Below are 19,096 nucleotides of genomic sequence, written 5' to 3'. Positions count from 1 at the left end.
ATATGTGTAAATACGCCTTACCTCAGAGCCAGGCAGGCAGGTAGACACGAAGAGGAACAAGGAGAAAATAAGAGAGGATGGAGGGAGCAAATACGGAAGGAGGAGACAGGAGGGGGATGGAAAGAGAGAGAGAGGGAGGGACACACTGAATCACTAGCGTCTGAATTATTGTCAAACGGACTCTAATATTGATCCGGGGCTGGCAATGTCTCCCGCATGTTGACCGATAACCAATACCTGAGTAAGGAACAAACACGGCTCCTGTATTTCTTTGTGAAATGGAACGTGTAAGCCAAGGGAGGTTCCCAGCGATAAAGACTCGATATTCTTGCTGCATTCTTATTATTTGTAGCGTGTTCTTACAGGTCTGGACGAACTGGGAGGGGCAGTGACAGCAATAATAAGGGGTCGTTGTTATAATTACTTGTATTGACTGCATTAGTGGATGCAGCCTTTCCTTGGATCTTGGAAAGGATCCAAGATCCTTTCCTTGGATGGGAAAGGATCCAAGATCCTTTCCTTGGATGGGAAAGGAAATGTATATGTTTATCTCTCAGAATGTTTGGTAATATGTTTATTGTTTGTGATGTGTGTCTACGTATGTATTAACACGATGTACTGAACGGGGTGAGAATAGCTTGAGCTACCTCATCCCTTTGTGTGTATTTTACCTCAATAAACTTATTTCAATTTTCAATTGGATGGGAATGTTTCATTTCCCTTAAAAGAAGGAAACGGCGTCTATAATGTTAGGCGACATTTTGTAAGAAAGTTTAGCATTCAGTGGAAAATACTTTTACTTGATTCCTTGAACTGGCTTCCAGTTGGTGTTCCAGTAATTACAGCTGTCTTCCTGCAAGGCGGGACACTGTCCGCTCTCTCATGGGGTATTTTCACTCAACACAGTTCTGTATTCCGTTAACTTCTGGCTGTAAATTTTGTTGCCAACTCGAAAATAAATCGCTGACCACAGAACGCAGAGTTATTGAAATGAACAAATTTGAGTTATTCGCCGAGTTATTCAAGTTACTGTCCCGCTCCTGTGCCAGGTAAGTCCACTAGGGGCTCACCATAGCCCGTGCTACTTGCCCCGCTCCTGTGCCAGGTAAGTCCACTAGGGGCTCACCATAGCCCGTGCTACTTGCCCCGCTCCTGTGCCAGGTAAGTCCACTAGGGGCTCACCATAGCCCGTGCTACTTGCCCCGCTCCTGTGCCAGGTAAGTCCACTAGGGGCTCACCATAGCCCGTGCTACTTGCCCCGCTCCTGTGCCAGGTAAGTCCACTAGGGGCTCACCATAGCCCGTGCTACTTGCCCCGCTCCTGTGCCAGGTAAGTCCACTAGGGGCTCACCATAGCCCGTGCTACTTGCCCCGCTCCTGTGCCAGGTAAGTCCACTAGGGGCTCACCATAGCCCGTGCTACTTGCCCCGCTCCTGTGCCAGGTAAGTCCACTAGGGGCTCACCATAGCCCGTGCTACTTGCAACTGTAGCTGTATCTAAAACAACAAAAAAATAACAGCCGAGTTGATGTATTTTGTGTATACCAGCTCCCATCCTTCGTTGTAGCGTTCTTCATTCCATCCCTACTCCATCTCTATTCCATCCCTACTCCATCTCTATTCCATCCCTACTCCATCTCTATTCCATCCCTACTCCATCTCTATTCCATCCCTACTCCATCTCTATTCCATCCCTACTCCATCTCTATTCCATCCCTACTCCATCTCTATTCCATCCCTACTCCATCTCTATTCCATCCCTACTCCATCTCTATTCCATCCCTACTCCATCTCTATTCCATCCCTACTCCATCTCTATTCCATCCCTACTCCATCTCTATTCCATCCCTACTCCATCTCTATTCCATCCCTACTCCATCTCTATTCCATCCCTACTCCATCTCTATTCCATCCCTACTCCATCTCTATTCCATCCCTACTCCATCTCTATTCCATCCCTACTCCATCTCTATTCCATCCCTACTCCATCTCTATTCCATCCCTACTCCATCTCTATTCCATCCCTACTCCATCTCTATTCCATCCCTACTCCATCTCTATTCCATCCCTACTCCATCTCTATTCCATCCCTACTCCATCTCTATTCCATCCCTACTCCATCTCTATTCCATCCCTACTCCATCTCTATTCCATCCCTACTCCATCTCTATTCCATCCCTACTCCATCTCTATCTCTCGGAATAGTGTCCGACCACTTGGACGGTCGTGGATTGAACGTTGACCTGCGTGAAGCAAGACCGTCACTATACCGTCCAGCCCAAGTAAATGGACAGGATAAATTGGGATTGGGGAGGATAGAGGACTTGAACGAGTAAAGAGGGAGGAGAGTTGTCCCGTATATGCACAGTGTGCTATATAAACTATGATATTGTCATAAACTTAAAACCAGAATTAGTTTCCAGAATTCCTAAAATCTCGCCTTTCTGAGTATTTGAACGTTGACATAAAATGCTGCAGAATAGAGAGATTTGGGAGGAAAGGGGACGAGTTCGAGTCAAGTGTGGGGGCCAGAGACTGCGGCTGTTGTGAAAAATCGTAACATCAAAATATATTAGTACCAAGGTCTTGAACATAAAGGGAGCCGGCGGCTGAGCGGACAGAGCACTGGACGCGTGATCCTGTGGTCCCGGGTTCAATCCCGGGCGCCGGCGAGAAACAATGGGCAGAGTTTCTTTCACCCTGATGCCCCCTTGTGACCTAGCAGTAAATAGGTACCTGGGAGTTAGTCAGCTGTCACGGGCTGCTGCTTCCTAGGTGTGGAGGCCTGGTCGAGGACCGGGTCGCGGGGACACTAAGCCCCGAAATCATCTCAAGATAACCTCAAGATGGCCCGAGTCATCAAGTCTTAACTCTAAAACCCAACATTCTAGTCTTTCCAATTCACAATCACCAACGCGTCGTCCAACACCATCACTCGTACAGTCATCAGGGAAAACCTTCAAGCAAACTTGTGCGATAAAGAGGAAAAAAACAGGAAAAACATAATATAAATCCACCAAGCGTGGTGGAGGTGGGGTCCCTGGATTGTTTCAAGCGCGGGTTGGACAAGTATATGAGTGGGATTGGGTGGTTATAGATAGGAGCTGCCTCGTATGGGCCAATAGGCCTTCTGCAGTTACCTTTGTTCTTAAGTTCTTATTACAGTCTCGGGACATCATCTTGTGGAGACTGGCGAAGGCAAGGTGCACTTGGGTCGGTGTCATATATGGAACATTATTATCGTTGGTGCAGGTGTGCACAACTCTGCTAGCTTCCCCCAGCAGCAGCAGGTTAAGTTAGTGGTGCTGCAGGCCGCCCTCACCAGCCAGCCTCTGTTAGATCTCCCTGAGTCCTGGAATTGTGTTTGTGGGGCAGAGGTAAGGGTTCTGCCTCACTCTTATCACTGGTATGTCTTCCTTCTTTCCCATGGCCTTCCCTTTGACTTTTCCCACGGCCTTCCCCATGTCAGTCTTAACATTCTTGCAATGCCAACCAGCAAATCACCTCTCAGGTTACTCCCCTTCACTCACCCATCAGGTTGTATCAGGATGTTCCCTCCACTCGCCCATCAGCTTGTCCGCCTCTTCCATCGCTCCATCTCCACTTCCTCAATCCTCCTTCCTCCTGTCTTCCCCCTTCCCCACACACCTGTCTACCAAACCTACACCCGTCCTCCCGCCTCGTAGTCAGAGCCAACAAGAGTACCCTCGCTACACTAGAGATGATTCTGTCTTAAATGGCTCCCTCCTTACCTGATGGAGACCCCGAGTCTCGACCTCCGCACGCAGTCAAGGGCGTTCGTTGCCATTTGCACCATCCTAATGTCAGGAGGATGATGGAGTCACTCCCACCCTTGGAGGAGTGGAGGAACTGACGGTAATAGGCTTAAGAGTAAGGTCGAACTAGCCTAGGGGGGGGGGGGAGGATGAGAATAGGCTTCGGCGATGTTGAAGCGGAAAAGACAAAATAAAATTGTTGCGTGGAATGGAACTAGCACGATTGAAGAATGGATCTTGTGCACTCAGCAGCGTGTCTGAATGAGGGAGGGAGGGAGGGAGGGAGGGAGGGAGGGAGGGAGGGAGAGCGGGAGGGAGGGAGAGAGGGAGGGAGGGAGAGAGGGAGGGAGGGAGAGAGGGAGGGAGGGAGAGAGGGAGGGAGGGAGAGAGGGAGGGAGGGAGGGAGAGAGGGAGGGGGAGAGGGGGAGGGGGAGGGAGAGGGAGAGAGAGAGAGAGAGGGGGGGGGGAGGGAGGGAGGGAGGGAGGGAGGGAGAGGTACAGGTACAGGTAGAGGGAGGGAGGGAGAGAGGGGGGGAGAGGGGGAGAGAGAGAGGGGGGAGAGGGGGAGAGAGAGAGAGAGGGGGAAGAGGGGGGGAGAGAGAGAGAGAGGGGGAGAGAGAGAGAGAGAGAGAGAGAGAGAGAGAGAGAGAGAGAGAGAGAGAGAGAGGGGAGAGAGAGAGGGGGAGAGAGAGAGAGGGGGGGGGAGAGAGAGAGAGGGGGAGAGAGAGAGAGAGAGGGAGGGTCAGACAGGACACGACACAGACAGACGCCAAGCAGATTGCTACTACAGATTAAGTCATGGCGACAGGAGGTGTGTCAGTGAGGGAAGACACAGAAGCGTAGCCAAGATGTACCAATATTACACCCTCTGGAACTACGGGCTCGCCATAGCCCGTGCTACTTACAACTTTTTGTTCTAGGTAGCGAATCTTAAACAACAACAACCCTCTGGATATACTAACATACCAGAATATACTAATTATACACTAGAATATAATTCTTAATGATAAATGGAATTTCACAAACTTCTCTGAATAAAAAAATGTACAATATAAGTTGCGATAGTTACAACAATTATGACTACTACTGCTAGTAGTTAATACTGTTAATTAACTAGTTTAACTAGTTAATTAATTGGCTAGTAGTTAATACTGTTAATTAACTACTATTGCTACTGAGCAATGATATCATATTATCGTGTTGTATCAGTGAGAATATCAGTAAGGGCCAGGAGGGGGGAAAGGATTCGAACTCTGTCCCTTGGAACTCCCAAACATTGCTGTTGACCATGTCGTAGTGTTTACACCGTGGTGTAGTGGTTTACACCGTGCGATTGGGAGTACCAAGTGTGGCGGGTTCGATTCTCCACATGGCTCCTCCATAACAGCTGCTTCTACTGTTAGGTAAATAATTTACTGTAAATTTATGTAAACTGACAGAACTGTAAATGTACAAAGATATTTCAGTTTTAAATAAAACATTTCAGTAAATACTTATATTACAATTACTGATATCACACATATCTACATATCATACATATCATACATACATATCATACATATCATACATACATATCATACTGTTACGAAGTAATTTGTTTGTGTTTGTAAATAATACTTTCTACCACACACGTGGCCACTTGTTTACAATGCTAACCAGCATACGTATACATTTTATATTGTCCTCCAAGGACAGATTCATGGGTCCCGAACCATGGACAGATGGTTCATGGTTCGAGACCCATACAACCCAGGTGAATAGTTTGGGATCACTACAGTTTTGTGTGACGCGAGGTGCAGTGTGCTCGGCTCCTCCCAGTCTGTAGGGTCAATACTTCTTGACCGGGACACGTGGCGAAACAGGTTTGGCAGGTATGTTTATATATTGAGTGTTTGGGGTGGGTGAGTGGGTAAGCTGTCCCTGTGGGCCGGCAGGTGTCTCGGAGACCATGCATGGGGAGGGTTCTCAAGTCGGCATCTTGCAGTAGGGACATCTGTACGACATGGGTTCACCTGTCCCCCTCTGTCTCTCTCCTTCACCAGTCCCTGTCGCTCTCTTGTCATGCTTCTCTGCCTCTTGTTGAACGATGTTAGTAAGATAACATAGTGAAGTAGCTCGGTCGATACAGGCTAAACCATAGCTCGTGCTACTTGCCCCGCTACTGTGCGAGGTAAGTCCACTACGGGCTCACCATAGACCGTGCTACTTGCCCCGCTCCTGTACCAGGTAAGTCCACTACGGGCTCACCATAGACCGTGCTACTTGGTACTTATATTCCGAGTAGCTGAATCTAAAACCAGTGGATAGAACTTGGCCTCACACATATGGGGTACAGAGTTCGAGTCTTCCACAGCCCAGATGAATGGCAAAGCTTCTGGGAGTTGAATTCTGGAGTTGATTTGGAAATGATGCATTTCATGTTCCTTAAAATGTATGCTTTATTTAGTGTTTTGTTTTGATTATATTTGTTAGTGTTATCTTTATTCGTTACGGAAACGACTCTTGTTATCTTTATTCGTTACGGAAACGACTCTTGTTATCTTTATTCGTTACGGAAACGACTCTTCTCATTGAGTTGTGACTTTAAGAACACAATTTATACCGTTTGAGCGTGAAACGTGCAGCTTGGAATAAGCTTTAACCCTCGCTAACTTCTCTCCTCAAACACACAAATGGAGGCTGACTCCATACACAGTGTCAAATGTAGATATGATAGAGCCCAGTAGGCTCAGGAACCTGTACACCAATTGATTGACGGTTGAGAGGCGGGACCAAAGAGCCAGAGCTCAACCCCCGCAAGCACAAATAGGTGAGTACAAATAGGTGAGTACGCTACTCCCGGATTATGGTCAGAGCCGTAATTCTGGCGCAGAAAAGATTATATCGAATGATCTAGTTGCGTCATCTCGGGTACGGTTACGGGCTATTCATGCCCGTGCCACCTCTTGGGTGGCTTAATCTTTATCAATCAATCTGGTACGGCAGTCAGTTCACATGTGAATACGTCCAACTGGTGGTAGGGATCCTCACCCCTGCACTGGTCGAGAGGCCAGGAGCCAGATTTACGAAGCAGTTACGCAAGCACTTACGAACGTGTACATCTTTCCTCAATCTTTGACGGCTCTGGTTACAATTATTAAACAGTTTACAAGCATGAAAACTTGCCAATCAACTGTCGTTATTGTTATAAACAGCCTCCTGGTGCTTCGTAGCTCATTAACTGTTCAATAATTGGAAACAAAGCCGCCAATGATTGAGAAAAGGTGTACAGGTTCGTAAGTGCTTGCGTAACTGCTTTGTGAATATGGCCCCTGGTCGAGGTGGCTACTGGCGGTAGGCTTTCGTGCCACTTTCGTTAGCACGAAAGGTAGGAGCTGTCGTGGTAACGACCCTCGCGGGGACAGGCCGTGTTTATCAGGCAGTTTACTACCTTGAAGGCGCTGGCAGGTGGTCGTCCTCGTCCAGAGATTATCGTTATAGACAACCTTTGTGGTGCGTCGGAGTGCATAAGCTATTCAATAAATACTGTGGGAAAAACCTGCTGGGATTGATATAAGAGGAGTCTACCAGGGACTTGTACTGAACTAAATTAAAAAATTACTGTCTGCAAATTAATTCAATTAAAATCTCTAGCTAGGGTTGTAAATCCTAATTCCTCTTTTCCTAATGACAGATTGTGGGCTGTAAGGGACAGGTGGGGTGAATGACTTAGTTGATAGAAGTTCCAATCCACCTGTAGACAGGGATCTCACATCAGCTTGTATTTTATACAAGGATAAGATTTGATAAATTCAGTTATCTGACTGAACACTGGCTCTGTTTAAATCAGGGATTTAAACATACATAGTCTAACCTAGTACCATAACTTAACAGCCAATATGTACTTATACTATAAACAACAAATTAAATTGTAAAAGTATAATAAATGACCTTAAATGTAGTCTAAATACTGTCAAGTACTAGAAATTATATTCAATTAAATGAACTTATATGATAACTTAAAAATAACTAAGCAAGCAATTGATAACTTAATTTATATATTCAAATATATATGCAGACATATTCACTTTATACAGTTAGCTTGACTGAATCTCTTCCAAGACTGTGGACACTTGTGAGGTTTTTACTTATTGAGGCTGAATTCTTTTCTGACAGAATGGACACTCATGAGGTTCAGTGCTTGGATAAGATTCACAGCTACACTACAATTTTAATAAACGTACCGTGAATGAGGCTTTGCCTCGCTTTTTAACCAACAGACAGATTTATAGGATATTAAAGCTACACAAGCATACAATTGGCCAATCATATACCAAATAACCTTCAATATACTTCTCTGCCAGTCGGGGTGCCTGTCTGACAAGTTTGCCAGACTGATTAACTCTCTCTTGTTGAGTTTAGGCACGATATTTTGCTACAGCGTTGCTGTATGATGATCTGGTAGCGTTGCTACGTGATTTTTCTTGCAGTTGCAGAAGAATGATTCGAGATAAAAGTTTATGAATGAAGGTGGAGGAAACCGTGTCACTGATCTCCACTATACACTCTATTTTATGTAATGTTTCAGGATTTTCCTTGTAGATATTGTCCAGGTACTCCCCCAGTTCTAGAGAGTATTCACTGGCGATAAAAAATATTAGATAAGGTGTCCTTGAGCTGGTAATGTTCGCTAAGGATCAGTCACTTGTTCACTCATTTGTAAACAAACGCGGAGTGCCGCGAGGCATCGTCGTGGGCGCTTCTCGCCCCCCGAGAGCCTTCCCCCTCTCCCTTGAGAGGTAGCTTGCAATGAATATTGATTGATTATTTTTACAGTCTAGACTTATGATTAAGATAAGATGTGATTATAATATAATTAGATATAAGATTTAAAGATTATAAGTAGTATTTGAAAGTACCACTGATTCTTATTAAGGATTCGATTTTTAATCCTACCGGATGTTGAATCAATGTTCCAATAGTTTTTTAATTAAGAAGTCCTTCTAGAAGCTTCTGGATCCTTGAAAGATCATGTACAAAGTCACGTAGGCATCAAAAGGGCCCCTGTTGCGTACGTGTTCATGGTGCCATTGTCATCCAGGATCAAGCTATAAAATGAATCTTTAATGATTCTTATGATGTTGATACGATTTAGATATGATTTTGATATGATTTAGATATGATATAGAAATTATACATTTCTTAGATGATTATTAGATATGGTGGGTAAAAATTTCCCACATCTTCCAGAGGGAGAGAACTGGCACAGAGTCCAATACTTAGGACAATAGTAACCATATGTATTTATTTACTCTCCATTGGATTGATAATACAAGTGCAGATTTTGCTTGCACTTTTCTGCTGCTGTCCGTTGTGGACGATTGTGTCTGTTAGGAGTCAGTGGGTCTTGTGGAGTTAGAGTGTCTTGAGGTCTCTCAGGATCTAACTGCAGCTGGCTCACTGATTCCATGTGGATGAGTTTGTCCAATGTCTTCAGGGAAGTTGTTCCTTTAGACAGGATTTTGACTATTCTCAAAATCCCCTGACTATCTGGATGGACTGAGACAACTTTACCTAATGGCCAGTCAGCCCTAGGGCCATCACTGTCTACCAAGACAATATCGCCAGGTTGGAGATTAGCTATATTATGGGGGACATTGGCCCCATAGTGATGTTCTCGTAGAGATGTAAGATATTCTTTTGTCCAAACATCATTCCATTTTTGGATTATGCTGGACAGATGCTTATACCCCTGAACCAACTCGCTCTGACCCACATATGAGGGATCTCTGATCTCATCATCCGCTAGAGATGGTACTGGAGTCAGAAGTCTTCCATACATTAGGTGGGCAGGACTTAATGGCTCATGTTGAGTAGGATCCTCAGACAAGTAAGTCAACGGCCGGTTATTCACCCTTGATTCTATTTCCGTGATTACTGTCTGGAGCTCTTGAAGATTGATTTTCTGACGGTGTAGAGATTTTCTCAAGGATCTTTTTACAGTTCCTATTAACCGTTCATAAAATCCTCCGTGCCATGGGGCTCTCGGAGGGATAAATTTCCATCTGCAATGACGCTGTTCCAGTGTGGAAGTAACTGCAGGATGGGAACAGATTTCCCGTAGACATGCTTCTCCAGCTACCAAGTTTGCTCCGTTATCTGAAATCATCAGCTTAGGGCATGATCGGCGTGCTGCGAATCTGCGGAAAGCTTGAATAAATGATTGAGCAGTCATATCGGGTGTTACCTCTAGATGTACTGCCCTGGTGGTAGCACAGGTAAACAGACAGATGTATGCCTTGATAGGTTGCTTATCTGCAGTCCCTGTTAGATATATTGCTCCTGTATAATCTACTCCTGTCGTTTCGAAAGGTTGTAGATGGACCACTCGTTCCTTTGGCAGGGGTGGTGGCCCTGGATAAGAGCAAGTTCTTGCATCGTACCTTCGGCATATCATGCAATTCTTCAAGATTGATTTGACTGACTGTCTTCCCTGAGGAATCCAGTACTGCTGTCTGATTTGTGTGAGTGTGTCTAACACTCCTCCATGTTTGATGATTTGTTGATGTGTATGCAACACAATCAACCTTGTGATCCAATGATTTTTTGGTAAAAGCCATGGATGCACGGTATCTAGATTGATATCTGCGTGTTTAAGTCTCCCTCCACAACGCAGAATGTTGTGATTTTCTTGGTCTATCCACAGACCGAGATTGTGTTTTAACTTATGAGGAAGATTTTCATAGTTATTCCCATAAGTTTCTCTCTGGGCTTGTCTTACCCAATAGAGAAGTGCATCTGGAAAAGTGTATTTTATACCTTTTTTCCTGAGATATTGAAACACGTTCTGTGTTACATTGATTAATTTGATGAGCGAGGAGTAACGAGTACAATCCAAGACTGATATTTGAGCTTGCTGCCTGGTGGTAGTTATGGTTTGTGTCGTAATGACGTGTGGCTTTTGTTCAGGCCAACTACCATTCACTAACCATCGAGGCCCATGAAACCAAATATCTGCCTTTGCAAACTGTTTAAATGTCATACCTCTTGATAAGAGATCAGCTGGATTATCCTTCGTTGGTACATGCAACAATTGAAAGCCTGCGGAAATTTCTTTAATTTCCGAGACGCGATTTTTTACATATGGAGTTGGACAGTTGTCGTTTCGTACCCATTGTAAGACAGCTTCATTGTCAGACCATATGATGACATCTTTGATGTTCATGGTAGACAAGACTTGTTTGATATGCACTGCTAAGCGTGTTCCAGTTAGCAGTGCTGTTAGTTCCATCTGAGGCAAAGTCCTCTTTTTTAATGGAGCGACTCTGGCCTTAGAGGTGATAAGATATGATTGATTAGAAGTCACTAAGTAAGCACAAGCTCCAAAAGCTTTGGCTGACGAGTCTGCGAATACATGTAGTGATACTTCTTCATTTTCCTCGACTATGTGTCTCGGAAAGATTATCTTTTCAACTAAAGTTTGTTCTTGAGCCACTTCCATCCAAGCTTTTTGTAACTGGATTGGTAGTGGATCATCCCAACCAACCTTAGCCTTCCATGCTTCTTGCACCAATAAACGCCACTTGATAGTCAAAGGATTTAGTAGACCAAGTGGGTCGAATACTTTGCTAACTTGTGAAAGCAAATCCCTTTTTGTAGTGATGTTGTAATTTACTGGCACAGATTTGATCGATATTGTGTCCGAGATTAAATCCCAATCCATACCTAACACCTTTTGTGATTCTGGTACGTGATATTCAGGGTAATCTCTTGCTATTTGATTATTCAATGTTGCATTATTAGAGGCCCAAGATTGTAGTGGCATGTTTGCACCTTGTAGCTCCTTGTTGGCCTCTTGATATAATTGTAACAGTTCAGTAGTACTGTTAACTGTCCCTTGAAAATTATCTACATATAGATTTTGACTGATTTCAGTCTTACAGGGACTTGATGATTTCTTCAGATGAGTATCTAGAGTTGCTTGCAACAGAAATGGACTGCTTGTCGCGCCAAAAAGAACTGATGAGAATCTGAAAGTCACTAGAGGACTATTGATATCTTCTGGGTTCTCTACCCATAGAAACTTAGTGAAGTCTCTATCTTCTTCCTGTAAGCCAACTCTTAGAAAGGCCTTACTTATATCTGCTGAATACGCATATTTGTTAAGTCTAAACTTCAACAGTATGTCATACAATTTCTGAGTTAGACTTGGACCTGTTTGCAAACAATCATTTAGACTGGTTCCTTGGGGTCCAGATTTAGAGCTACAATTAAAAACTATCCGTAAAGGAGTCGTTTTTGATTCTCTCATTACAGCCATGTGTGGTAAAAAATGGCCTATTTGCGTATTGTCATGTTTCACGACTTCGATGAATTTATTCTTTAATTGTTGAGCAATAATCTCATGATGGAGTTTTAAATGCTCAGGCCTTTTTCTTAGCTTTGCTAGTTGAGATTTAAATTGACTATAAGCCATGTGATAATTGGTAGGTAAGGTTTTATGGTTGATTTTCCATGGTAGCCTTACCCAGTACTGTCCATCATAGTACTGTACAGTTTCTAAGTATTGATTATATGCACAGACATCATCAGGACTTGGTTGTTCAGGAATTATTCCTATGGCATCAAGTTCCCACAATTGAGGTACAGATTCTAATCCATCATCAATCATGTGGGGGATTTTAAGTGGTGACTGTTCTTTGCCTAGTCATGCCACTATTACAGTTTCTGTATGATGTGATTTTTCAGGAGTTGAAGGTTCAAGATCTAGTATAGGTCCTGTCATCAATATGCCTCCTGCTGATTTGAGTATATTCATACCCATAGATTCTTCTGATCCCAGAATGAATCGATGATAGTAGTCAGCTCCAATCAGGATTCCGATATCTCCTATGTAGTCAGAATCGAGTAGAGGATCTGCTAATTGTATTCCTTTTTCTTTTAGGAATTTAATAGTTGCTGTCAGACCAGTCACTTCCATTTCAGTAGGAATTTTATCAACTACTATGGCTTCTACTGTCCTTTGAGATGTACCTAGACAGACATTGAGTTTTACTACTGGAAAGGTTCTACGACCAGAATTAGTAAAAAACCCTGATATGGAGGTAGATACTTGCTTTGAAGATTTAAGTTGTAAATCTTCTGCCATCTTTTTACTGATAAAGGTTTTCTGTGACCCTTGATCAAAAAAGCCTCTAGTTGGAATACAAATTCCTTGATTGCATAGTTCTAGCTGTGCAGTAGGCAATATGGCTGTTGTAACAATTTCTGTATCCAAGTCGTTGACATTGCTCATTACTGTACAGAATTGTACGGCTGTTGTGGTATTATCATCTTTGGGCTTTGCCTGAGATGCAGGTTGATTATTGGAAGTTTGTGATCTGGATTGAGTGTTAATATCACCACAGAGTGCTGTGTGATGTACACTTTTATGACAATATTGGCAGTTCTGCAATTGAGTGATACACTCACTTGTATCGTGCTTCCGTAGACAACGGATGCACCTGTTCAGAGATTTCAGTCGATCGATTCGACTGGCACGGCCTTCATAAACTGTGCATTGATAAATGGTATGTGCTTCTTGACAGAATAAACATTTTGGGGCACTTGTAGCTCCTTTTGTCTTATCTGTCTTAGGAGCTTGGTTTCCTACAGTTCTGTTAACTGTGGGGGATATAGCATAAGAGCCAACATTATTCTGTTTCCACTTTGCAGAAGAGGAGTTTTGTTGCCTTGATTTTTGACTGCCATTCTGGACATTTTTGTTTTTGTCCGTAGATTCACCTTTGGGGATTTTTTCTTGAGATCTCAGTTTTCCTCGGCTTCGTAATCTTTGTACGTAAGCTCGAAGTCCATCAATGATTTGGCTTTGTGATAAGATGTTGGTGTTATAATGAGTGCATAGGCTGTCTATGACCTCATTTGGAAGTTTCCTTTGAATGATTAACTTTATAAGCCACTCTGCATCACCTACAGGTACTTTTGTACTGAGGGCTTTGATGATTGATTCTATAGACAATCGAAATGATTGTAGTGACTCATAACTTTTATTTGGAGAGGGTAAATCCAATAATTTGTACGAGAGACGTGCAATTGCAGTCTCCTTATCACTGTAGTTATCTTGTAACAACTGTAAGGCATGGTCGTAATCATCATCTGTTAATGACAAATTAGCAATGACCTGCCTTGCCTCTCCCCGTAACTGGCCTTGCAAATATTGAAACTTTGTCGCCTTTTTGAGAGAGGGCTTGGAGTTTATTATAGAATCAAAGTGTCTCCAGAAGGTATCCCAATCGTCTTCATCCTTGCCCTCAAAATATGGTAATTGTACCTTTGGGAGCTCTGCGGCTATATGTGTGATAGTTGCATTGCTCTGTTGAGTGGATGAGCTCACATTGGATTGGGTTCCTGCTTGAGATATTTGTTTGATTAAAGGATCAAGTTGATCTTGGATTTTATCTTCATACATTGTCATTTCAACGACAATTTCCTGAAGTTCCTTTCGGGTTAAATCTGCATTAGCCATTTCTGTTAGATAAATCTCTGCATGGCGTTTGATTTGTTCATACTTATCCACAGCTGCTTTTACTCTGGTATTCAGAATTATTAAATCAGGAGATGGTTGTCTAGCCAACTTTTGACATTTGTCAATCAGTTGAGTTAGGTGATTTTGCAGACCATTAAGTGTCCTCCTATTTCCTGTTTCAGCTGCTGGTGGAATACTGTTAGTCATTTTGACCTTTTCCGAGTTTCGGAGATTCCGAGATTTTTCTCTTTTTTCTGATAAATATGTATGATGTTAATGTATTTTGATAAATGAGCTTTCCTGTCTACTTAGGTAATGATTCCAAAGATCGTCCTTCATTTCCTCCCTGGAATCTGGTTGTAGCAGGTGTTCAATTATCAAAAGTACTGTAATAATTTGATTTGTGACCCGAATGCACGAATGCACCAAGTTGGTAAATCCTGTAATAATTTTTTAAAAATAGTAAATGGCACTATTTTTGCAAAGTTATTAAAAAATCTGTTACCATAATAGTTGTTAGATAAAATACAGTAGAATGTCTACTGGTTTTACCTGGAATAGGGTATGATATAGTTAATTATAGTTAGATTGTAAGGAATGCTCTTACAGTGATGATAACACTTTTTTAAAGAATATTATGTAATGAGCAGCTCTGAAAATCAGTTGATTAGAGATAATGCTAGATAATACACTTAAATATATATGTAATGTTACCACAATGAGGTAGATAATTGATATTTATGATTAAGATGCAGTTGTGTCTGTGACACTGATATAATTAAGTACTGTGGTTTCTTAACACAAAACAATATCAGTTTGTTATGAATGCTTACTAGTTAATGGATATGGTGGCTTAAGCCACTGCAAACTATTTGTTTACTTAGATATATAGCTATGATAAATATTGGCTGATAGCTAGGTTAGGCTAGAATATGTAAGAATTATTCCAATGCAAAATCAAGAAGTTTCTTATGTATTTGGCATTGAAATATTCGGTAAACGAATGATCATAAATATCTAGGTATAAAGGACCATTATTATCTAGGTTCGAAGGACCATTAATGTGGGAAAAACCTGCTGGGATTGATATAAGAGGAGTCTACCAGGGACTTGTACTGAACTAAATTAAAAAATTACTGTCTGCAAATTAATTCAATTAAAATCTCTAGCTAGGGTTGTAAATCCTAATTCCTCTTTTCCTAATGACAGATTGTGGGCTGTAAGGGACAGGTGGGGTGAATGACTTAGTTGATAGAAGTTCCAATCCACCTGTAGACAGGGATCTCACATCAGCTTGTATTTTATACAAGGATAAGATTTGATAAATTCAGTTATCTGACTGAACACTGGCTCTGTTTAAATCAGGGATTTAAACATACATAGTCTAACCTAGTACCATAACTTAACAGCCAATATGTACTTATACTATAAACAACAAATTAAATTGTAAAAGTATAATAAATGACCTTAAATGTAGTCTAAATACTGTCAAGTACTAGAAATTATATTCAATTAAATGAACTTATATGATAACTTAAAAATAACTAAGCAAGCAATTGATAACTTAATTTATATATTCAAATATATATGCAGACATATTCACTTTATACAGTTAGCTTGACTGAATCTCTTCCAAGACTGTGGACACTTGTGAGGTTTTTACTTATTGAGGCTGAATTCTTTTCTGACAGAATGGACACTCATGAGGTTCAGTGCTTGGATAAGATTCACAGCTACACTACAATTTTAATAAACGTACCGTGAATGAGGCTTTGCCTCGCTTTTTAACCAACAGACAGATTTATAGGATATTAAAGCTACACAAGCATACAATTGGCCAATCATATACCAAATAACCTTCAATATACTTCTCTGCCAGTCGGGGTGCCTGTCTGACAAGTTTGCCAGACTGATTAACTCTCTCTTGTTGAGTTTAGGCACGATATTTTGCTACAGCGTTGCTGTATGATGATCTGGTAGCGTTGCTACGTGATTTTTCTTGCAGTTGCAGAAGAATGATTCGAGATAAAAGTTTATGAATGAAGGTGGAGGAAACCGTGTCACTGATCTCCACTATACACTCTATTTTATGTAATGTTTCAGGATTTTCCTTGTAGATATTGTCCAGGTACTCCCCCAGTTCTAGAGAGTATTCACTGGCGATAAAAAATATTAGATAAGGTGTCCTTGAGCTGGTAATGTTCGCTAAGGATCAGTCACTTGTTCACTCATTTGTAAACAAACGCGGAGTGCCGCGAGGCATCGTCGTGGGCGCTTCTCGCCCCCCGAGAGCCTTCCCCCTCTCCCTTGAGAGGTAGCTTGCAATGAATATTGATTGATTATTTTTACAGTCTAGACTTATGATTAAGATAAGATGTGATTATAATATAATTAGATATAAGATTTAAAGATTATAAGTAGTATTTGAAAGTACCACTGATTCTTATTAAGGATTCGATTTTTAATCCTACCGGATGTTGAATCAATGTTCCAATAGTTTTTTAATTAAGAAGTCCTTCTAGAAGCTTCTGGATCCTTGAAAGATCATGTACAAAGTCACGTAGGCATCAAAAGGGCCCCTGTTGCGTACGTGTTCATGGTGCCATTGTCATCCAGGATCAAGCTATAAAATGAATCTTTAATGATTCTTATGATGTTGATACGATTTAGATATGATTTTGATATGATTTAGATATGATATAGAAATTATACATTTCTTAGATGATTATTAGATATGGTGGGTAAAAATTTCCCACAAATACTAAACGAAGCTCTATGTTATGCCGGCCGCTCCAAGCAACAGCCTGGTGGACCAAACTCTCACAAGTCGAGCCTGGCCTCGGGCCGGGCTTGGGGGAGTAGAACAACTCCCAGAACCCCATCAACCAGGTAAGCCTCAACGATCGTGGAAAGATGTACAGGTTTCGTATGTATATTTCGTATACAGGTTTTGTAAATCCTTGGATGAATTCTGGCCAGTATAGTAGCCGAGGTTTCAAGTTCTAGACGTTACCAGACTTCTTCTTGAGGTTATCTTGATGATTTCGGGGCTTTAGTGTCCCCGCGGCCCGGTCCTCGACCAGGCCTCCACCCCCAGGAAGCAGCCCGTGACAGCTGACTAACACCCAGGTACCTATTTTACTACGAGGTAACAGGGGCATAGGGTGAAAGAAACTCTGCCCATTGTTTCTCGCCGGCGCCTGGGATCGAACCCAGGACCACAAGTCCAGCGTGCTGTCCGCTCGGCCGAGCGGACTTAGTCGGCTCGGCCGACCGATTTAGCTACAGAAAGTTATGAATCCTCATATTTTTGTTGTTTATTGTAAGTTATTTGTAGCGGCAGGTGCTGATAGCGCTGGACACCGAAAGGCACTACGGGCTCACCATAGCCCGTGCTACTTGGAACTTTGTTCCAGGTAGCGAATCTTTAACAAGAAGCTGAACACCGTCAACACGAACATTGCACATCAACCTGTCCACCGTCGCGTAGCAACTTGTCCTCCTACAACCTGTCCTCCTACAACCTGTCCTCCTACAACCTGTCCTCCTACAACGTGTCCTCCTACAACCTGTCCTCCTACAACCTGTCCTCCTACAGCCTGTCCTCCTACAGCCTGTCCTCCTACAGCCTGTCCTCCTACAGCCTGTCCTCCTACAGCCTGTCCTCCTACAACCTGTCCTCCTACAACCTGTCCTCCTACAGCCTGTCCTCCTACAGCCTGTCCTCCTACAGCCTGTCCTCCTACAACCTGTCCTCCTACAACCTGTCCTCCTACAACCTGTCCTCCTACAACCTGTCCTCCTACAACCTGTCCTCCTACAACCTGTCCTCCTACAGCCTGTCCTCCTACAGCCTGTCCTCCTACAGCCTGTCCTCCTACAACCTGTCCTACAACCTGTCCTCCTACAACCTGTCCTCCTACAACCTGTCCTCCTACAACCTGTCCTCCTACAACCTGTCCTCCTACAACCTGTCCTCCTACAACCTGTCCTCCTACAACCTGTCCTCCTACAACCTGTCCTCCTACAACCTGTCCTCCTACAACCTGTCCTCCTACAACCTGTCCTCCTACAACTTGTCCTCCTACAACCTGTCCTCCTACAACCTGTCCTCCTACAACCTGTCCTCCTACAACCTGTCCTACAGAGAACGTCGCTTTCCGCTCGTCTGCGTTACATAAGCCCACAAAGTCACACTAGGAAAATGGAAGCGGTTGGCGAAAGTGACGTTACTGTCTGCCCCGTTTTCTGTTTTGGGTCCTCTGGTGGGTTAGGAGAAACTACTTTAAAAGTGCCCGTTTTCTTGACTTGGGGGGGGGGAGCTTAGGAGGACGGGCTGCCTCTCCAGTTGCCTCATGTGGGTGCAACTTACTCAGCCTCGGACAAGGAGAAAGGTACAACCCTTAGCTTCACCTTTTATGGGGCACTGTTGTATTCCAATGGTACAAAACGGTGATTTTGTTGTTGTTGAGTGCAGCATGTTTTGTTCCAGAGTACCATCGTGTGACTGTTGGTACTCAAATTTTGTGGAAGACGGGTTAGGTTGGCGCTAATGCTGACGTCCCCCCTCCATTCTCACTCCGTCCGTTCTCTAATCCTTTATCATCAGTCCGTTTTCTATTTTATAACCATCAGTCCTTTCTTCTCTAACCGTGCATCCCTCCCTTTCCTATCCATCTTCCTCTCTTCCTCTCCTTCGTACGTACCTGGAGGCAGATTCACGAAGCAGTTACGCAAGCACTTACGAATCTGGCCATCTTTTTTCAATCTTTGGCGGCTTTGTTTACAATTATTGAACAGTTAATGAGCTCCGAAGCA

At 43.0% G+C, this 19,096-nt stretch overlaps 1 protein-coding gene across 2 annotated transcripts in view; it reads left to right on the top strand.

Moving 5' to 3' along the window:
* Positions 1–19,096, top strand: part of LOC123762011 (protein sickie) — an 860,773-nt gene that overhangs the window by 484,082 nt on the left and 357,595 nt on the right. The window lies entirely within an intron of this gene.

Source organism: Procambarus clarkii, chromosome 34, assembly GCF_040958095.1.
Source record: "Procambarus clarkii isolate CNS0578487 chromosome 34, FALCON_Pclarkii_2.0, whole genome shotgun sequence".
Lineage (NCBI taxonomy): Eukaryota > Metazoa > Arthropoda > Malacostraca > Decapoda > Cambaridae > Procambarus > Procambarus clarkii.
This window is presented reverse-complemented; position numbering and strand designations above follow the sequence as displayed.